Source organism: Adiantum capillus-veneris, chromosome 7, assembly GCF_014529385.1.
Source record: "Adiantum capillus-veneris isolate H3 chromosome 7, ASM1452938v2, whole genome shotgun sequence".
Taxonomy (NCBI): Eukaryota; Viridiplantae; Streptophyta; class Polypodiopsida; order Polypodiales; family Pteridaceae; genus Adiantum; species Adiantum capillus-veneris.
In genome coordinates, this window is record NC_140937.1 from 89,456,513 (window position 1) to 89,464,204 (window position 7,692).

The 7,692-nt window shown below is 44.2% G+C and overlaps 1 pseudogene; it reads left to right on the forward strand.

Annotated features, from left to right (window-relative positions):
- The first annotated feature begins 3,262 nt into the window (after positions 1-3,262).
- Positions 3,263-5,017, forward strand: LOC147454200 (uncharacterized; annotated as a pseudogene).
- Positions 5,018-7,692: the final 2,675 nt, after the last annotated feature.

A 7,692-nucleotide genomic window follows, 5' to 3' on the forward strand; every position in this document is an offset into this window, starting at 1 on the left:
GCCCCCTCATTTAAAGACTGTTCTACGTGATAGTAGTACGCCCACTCTCTCAATCTCCCTTGCGCCGGTAATAACAAGAACAGTCCTATCCTTTCTTTGCTTGTGCTATGCATGAATGCACTCTTCATGCCATCACAATTGTAGGTCTATTTAGAGTGTTTGCATAAAAGTCGGGTCTAATGTGCTTTTAGCTAGCTAAAATTGCAAAATCTCGGCTAAATTCCAAGCTTGCCTTTGACAAAAATTGGTAAAATCTTAAAAGTTTCAATGCAAATACCAGCAAATGCTTCAAAGTTTGACCTGTGAATTGCGCCCCCCCCCCCCCCCTCCTCCTTTCTCAAAAAAAAAAAAAAAAAAAACAATTGATTTTTGACACGCACCCTTGCCCATCAAATTTAGAGATCCCATATATTTTTAGGTATTTTTGAGTTTTTTTTAAAAAAAAAAGGGTGGCTCACAAAAATAGAAAAATTGCCCCAAAATAGCAGTGTCTCCCCCTCCTCCCCAAAAAAAAAGCGACCTTGTAATTTGTAATACAAGATTGATTTTTTTGTAATACAAAAAAAAAGTGACCTGGTAATTTTTAGGTATTTTTTGAGTTTTTTTTAAAAAAAAAGGGTGGCTCACAAAAATAGAAAAATTGCCCCAAAATGGCAGTGTCTCCCCCTCCTCCCCAAAAAAAAAGTGACCTAGTAATTTGTAATACAAGACTTCGAAGTGACACTCTCTCTCACTCACACACACACACACACACACACACACACGGAGAGGGAGAGGGAGAGGGATAAAGATCCCATAATTGTTGCACCCTTTTGAGGTGTAGTTATTGGAGGGAGTTACCGGACGGAGGGAGGGATTTTTTAACCCCCTCCCCTTGGGTGTTCCCTAATCTGGGCAGTAGATAAACCTAAATGCAGTAGTTTGTTCACTAAAGCCCTCAATTTGCAAAGGATATGCCAAGGCTGTTTGTAACATTCTGTGATTAATTCAAATCAATCTCATCCGAGCACTTTTAAGGGGGAAAAAAACAATCAACATGGAGTTTGAGTTAAATAGAATTCACCGTGAATCTTCATCAATATGATTTGAAAAAACCTAGCCTAGAATTTTATTTTAATTGTGTTTGTTAAATTCACATTTGACCCTCAATCTCACGAAAATGAAAATCCTTTCAAAATATTCCACTATTTTTTTTGGCAATGAGTGAATTATATTGAACAGCCCAAAAAATTACAAGGTATTTATCATGCTCTTGTTGAGCCATGACATCATCCAAAAACTATAATTACATCGGCTATGGGAACGAAGACCCCTACCAACCCACCCCCTCCTGCTTCCGTTCACTTATGCTTTTAAGATGATCCTTTCAAAACATCTTAAATGCATAAGTGAAGGGTGAGTTTATGAAACGAAAAGACACATGGGCGTGGAAAGTCAAAAGACATTTTGTGTCCGTCAAAAAGGAGATGGTCTAGTGCACATTGGAATTTGGTAAGTCCTTGTTTCTCTTCTCTTTTCCTTTCCCTTCAATGTTTTCTTATCTTTAGTCTATGCACTATGGGGGTGGTGCATATATAATCTTATAGCGAGTGTATTATTACATATACCATAAAGAAATGTACAAAGCAACCTTAAGCTTGTACCGAGCTTTGAGGGACCAAAGGTTATATCTAAAAGATACAAAGTATCACAGAGGCTAATGATATTCCTTACTCACCACAGTTTGTCTTGACGACGAGAGCAAACCTATTCCATTCGTCCCTCCATAGCACGTTCCACATAAAGATCTTCATTGATTGAGGCCACTATAGATTTCGGATGTCTTTTGCTATTGCCACCCATCGAGCTTCCAGCCATTGTTTACCCCATTGCTTGAAGGAGATTATATTGTGAAAGAACAAGTGTAAGTACAATCTAGCTGCTATAAGTAACTGACTCGCTACATTGAAGATAGCATGAAGGAGGCTCTTTCTTTGTGCCGTCTTCTAGCTAACCTAACTAGCGACGGATGTAACAAGCTACACACAATCACCACATGTTGAAACAAGAAATGGTGCTTTCTTGACGCACGTGCTCACATGCGAGCATGATTGATGATGACAGGTTATCCTAGTCAAATTCTAAGGCAAATTTCTCCATGTGTGTGTGAGCAAGCAACCTGGAACTCAAGAAATATAGTGGCCCTTGCTTGTCAACTCCACCAAATTGGTGTGCACAGAAGATGGGATCAAACCGAGTGTGTCTTGCCTTTGAGCGAGCACCTCCTTATATTGAGAAGCTAAAGAGTACATGCCAAGATCACCCATGCCTTTCTGCCCAAGAACCCACACACCACTGTGTGTGTGTGTGTGTGTGTGTGTGTGTGTGTGCGCGTGCATGCACGCACATACAAATATATTGAGACTAAACCCCAGTTAATTATACCGAGGCCCGTCCATTATACCAGAGGGAGTTAATCCTCGTTTTAACAGCAACATTGTGTGTGCGTGCGTGCGTGTGTGTGTGTGTGTGTGAGAGAGAGAGAGAGAGAGAGAGAGAGAGAGTCTTCGTAGATTCTCGTCTTACACATTTTTCCAAATTACAAAGACACTGGTTGGTGAGTTGCAAATATAACTCCTTTCTTCTGCTTTACGATCACAAGTCTTTGATTTTTGAGTTGCATAAAGGTGAGCATAATTTTAAATATGGTTGGCCACATTTGGAGAGTGCTTCGTTTGAGTTACCTTCTACGAAAGCTAAACTCCATGTTATCTTTGAGATTGCTTGTGCTCATTAGAGTAATCTATATACTACATTAAAAAGACAGCCTTGAAGCTCCACTTGACTACATTTCCATGCACCCACAGCCTCAAGGTCTGCCAAAGGCTTCTGCCATGTAGGCATGATATTACCAAAGGCAACTATATTATATTATTATCGGCAAGAGTGGATAGCCACGTGGTAGCAAATAGATGCAAGGCTTGGCTATTTCCCTCCACCTTTGTTGCCACGTTGGAGAAATACCAAACTCACCCATGTGGATCTCCCTTTACTTGCACTCACTCGCCTTGAGCTGCGGGTTTTCTTTCCTTGACCTGCGGGCCTGGCCTTGATCTGCGGGTTTAGTGGGTTGTGTTTATTGTTAAACACCTACCCCTCTCTAGCAGTCCCTGCTTCCACCTTCGACACCCATGCGTTGGCCTTGCACACATTCTTCTCCCCCTGCCCTCTGCTAGCGCACACAAGCTCAGCTAGGCCCTCTCATTTTGCTACCACGCGGGACATGGCACGCCTTCCCTCACTGAGTTGCCTGAAGGAAAGTCCCCTTCAAGCCCTACGCCTCCAGCATACGAGCCTCTGGACCCAGCTTGGCGTGGAGGTCAGCGGCATAGCCGAAAGCTTGGCTGACTACTTGCTCTCCCTCTTTGCTCCCTGCTCTGGCTGGAATGCAGATCAAGACATGTATTTGACGAGAGCCAAGAGTGGGAGCTCGCCTAGTCCTTGATCCACAACCTCTCGCTATGCACGTTGGTGCTCCCTGAATAGCAAAATCCTGCAGCAAAGGCCAAAGCCATGCCCATCATGAGTCGAAATTCCATCCACAGGTCTGACCAACTCCTGCTAGAGCCTCAAGTGAAGCCATCTGTGGCCAAGCTCTTTCTTTGTGGCCATGGAGAAGCTGGCAAGACAACACTTTACCAATCATTATTGGCACCCTTATGAATTCCAGCATATTGTGGTTTGCTTTGCAAGCCAATCAGCCGGACACGAGGTATGGATAGTGGGTGGTTTTGCAATAAATTCATAGGCAATCTCTTGGAAACCTATATGACACAAGAAGCATCTAGGAATACTTCAAGTGTGAAAGATCTGTCAGTGCTATAAGTTCATATGCAATCTCTTCGCAGCCGACTATCGAGAAGAAAAGACCATCTGGGGATACTTCAAGAGCGCACGATCGGTCACTATGGAGGATAGAGAGATCAAAGATTTACTGAGGAAGCAAGGACGAGTACCAGCTTGAAGAGATGGTGCTTTTCTTTAAGGAGAGAACAAGCACAACACATGATGCTCACGCCTCACAGATGCTGCTTTTCACCGCATTGGTAAAGCAAAAGCAGGTTGTATATCCAAAAGTGGTACCCGATTTAATACCTCACAGCATGAAGCCTTCTTTGGGGGGAGACTGAAATGTCAGGAAACTTCAATGCATCTGATACCATCTGGACTTTTTACTAGACTGCAAGTGAGGCTACGCACCGTTTGCGATGATTATGAGTGCTACCACCTTGGCTATTGTTGGACATCCTTCTTGAAAGGCAATGTTGGTGCTGTGGTGCGTTTTTTTGGAGGGGATGTCACTGAACCATGGGAGAACAAAGCATGGATTGATATTCTGGCTTTTTACCCCACTATAAGCGGCTCCGACATTAGTCAACTGCAAGAAGCTGAGAACTCCAGGTCCGGCCTAACTGCTCCAGAAGATCTGATGACCCAGATAAAAAAATCTTATCTATGAGATATGCCAGTCGATTGATTCTTGGGAATTCCAACAGTGGTGCTAGAAGAGTGGGTTCTGTATGGCAAAAGTCCAGCACACTATCCCTCTAAATTTGCCATCATAAGAAAACTAAGAGGCTTGAAGGATGCTGTGAATTGGGGATATGTCGAAATACCTCCAACATCGGTAGTCGAGGTTCTCCTATCAACGGAGCTCGAAGAACATGTTACAAATAGGCAACTCACCCCTCTTGCAACAATCACAGCGGAATTCTCTTTGAGCACAATTGATGGCGAATTTCCAAAACACTCACATGGAAAGGAACATGTTGACAATATTGTGGTGCTATTAGAGCAGCCCCAAGATGATGGTATGAGTAGAGCGACAGATGAATCTCCACTAGATTCATTGTTTAAACGAATCCAACAGGAGCTGCAATGCTATGATCTACGGCAAGAGTCAAGGTTTAGGACCTTAAATCTAAGTGCACAAATGCTTAGAACAGATATTGATGCATTGGGAAAGTGCTTACGTTGAGATGAGAGAGACATCATCTTCAACTACTCCACCCGTCTTCTGAGATATGAGCTTACAAGAGACCATGCCACAATAAAGGGAGAGAGAGCAAGATAGAGAGAGGCCGTCGGAGGCGGCCGGCCATACTATCTATCTATCTATTCTATATTCTATATCTATTCTATATATTAAGCAGAGAGACATTCAGGGGGCCACGTGGTGCAATTTGCTTCATCTGGCAGTGTGGCCCTGCATCCTCGGCAACAGAGAGGACAGTGTGCATGCAACTAGAGAGAGAGAGAGGTGGCCGAAGGCCGCCGTCCACACTAGTGCATTTGATGCCTGGATGCTGCCAACAAACAAACTCAGAAAGCTTTGACTCAATTTAAGAGAAAGGCCAATGAAATCACGTCTAACAAAAGGACGATGATAAAAAGGCAAATTTCTTTGCTTGAGACTAAATCCCTCCTTGAGCTTAGTTCTTTAAAGGAGGAGTGAAGAAAGGAGGAACTCTTAGAAGCCCAAGGTTCCCTCGCTTGGACCAGACAATTTTCGGGGTGGAAAAGTTAATAAGCCCAACCCACATATGTTTTCCTTGTTGAAGAAGAAAAAATGTAGAGATTTTATTCCTTTTTTAAATGAAATAGGATGGATGTCAAGCTAACTCTCATAAAGAAAATGTTGACATTTCTAGGGCTTTCTTTTCCAATATTTTCTCTCCTCTCCCTTTGAGAAATAGGGAAATAACAAATGCCACAGCAAAGATTTGTTTCGTCAAAAAGAAAACAACGCCTTCTCACTTGGCTAAATTGTCAATCAACCCTTGAGTGAAGGGGAGATAAGAGAAACTATTGGAGATGCTAAGGCATAGAGCGAAATAGGTATGGTTCTGAGTGCGTGCTGGAAGTTTGTTCTGAGTGCACGATGGTGTTGAGTAAGCGAGTAGCGATAAGGTGAGTCAAGCGCAATATCTGCTTGCTGCGTAGGTCCTGTGCCTGATTGGGTGGGTATCGCTTGTGTTGAAACCCAGATGCGCTTGTGTTGAAACCCAGGTGCGCAAGCTGGTCGCGAGCTGCTCATGCTTAAGAATCTAGCAAGGCATTCAGTCGCCATCATCGACCTCTGCCTCCCCCCCCCTGTCGACTTATTGCTTTACCTAATGCTTTGGCGATTATTAACTAGGGCGATTATTATCTTTGGGATAAGGCGATTATTAACACTACCCGCATCGCGATTATTTGCTTTGCCTTAACAAGAGCCTACCTAATAAGAGGTTGTGCATGTGGAGAGTAAGTTTTGTGCGAAACCGTGTGGAGCGGTAATCAGCAAGGCAGTGCCCCCACCATACTGCATCAAATATTATCTCTGGGGGTTAGTATCAGAGATTTTTATCTTTGTGTAACCTTGTGTGCAACTTGGTGTCAGTGAGGACTGTCACCGCTCCATGGCGAGCTCCTCTAAGCCGTCCTACGCCGAGGCAGTGTCAGGCAAAGGACGGCCTGACGCTCTCAAGGCCATTGAGCCGACTGGCGACCTCGTGAAACTGGGCGCCGATGATACTGGTCAAAGCTCCCTTACTAAGCTGAGTAAGGAGGAACTGAAACAAATAAAGATGCAGGTGGAAAAAGACCTAGTGGCAATCATGTGTGCACTGTCATTGAACAAAAGGTCGCGCGAAGATTCGGCATCGCAGGAGGATGCTGCTGAAGTAGCCAAAGGGGACAGAGCTTTCCAAGCACTTAAGAAGGCGCTCCTGCAACGTGTTGAGGTGGAAGATACCGTTACGGTGGTTGTTCCCCCTACCATAGTGAAGAAACAACTGGCGGAGGCAGAAAATTCCACTCTGGTTTTCAGGTTTATGGGGAGAGTTCCCAATAGAATTGAGCTCTGTAATTGGCTTAGCAGTCCACTGGTGTTGAATCAACATGGCTCGGTAATATTCACCCAATATATAGCAAAAGGATTCGTGTCAGCGCAGTTCAACGACAATGCAATAGTTGAGAAGGTTTTGGCAAAAAGTTAGCTTTTCTTCAATCGTGCGTCAGTGTGCGTGCTCCCTTGGGACCCTCTGTTTGAATCTAACGAGGCATTCAAGGATCTCTGCCCAATATGGGTGGAGTTTTGCAACCTCCCAGTATGGCTTAGGAAGAACTTGAAGGACCTCGCAGCCTCGCTTGGTGATCCATTCTTTGTCCCATCTGCCAGAGCCTCAGGGGTAGCAGCAAACAAGGTCTGTATCTGGTGGGATATGAGGAAGCCACAACCAAAGAACTTGGTGGTGAATGTTGGGACAGGGCTAAAGATCATTCCTCTTAACTTTAACACGTTCTTCGGGGCCTTCTTCAAATGCAACAAATTTGGACATTAAGCGAGGGCGTGTCCCGCTGAGGTGCTAAAGCCTACAGAGGAGAGAAGCAAAGCACAGGCTACCCCACAGGGTGGCAGGAATACAGTAGATCCAACAAAGAAGCCTACTAAAGATCTTGGCAAGGCAGAGGGTGGGCAAAATAAAGTCAACTAGAATATAGATGTGGAGAAACAAGATCATGGCAACTGGGGTAAGGGCAAGACCACCCAAAGCTGTCGCTTTTCATCCACCGCTTTTCATCCACCGCTCAGCAAAGAACATCCACCCCAGTAATGCAGAAGATCGTGATGTCTCCAACTATTAGGTCAAAAGATGAGGGCTGGCAACA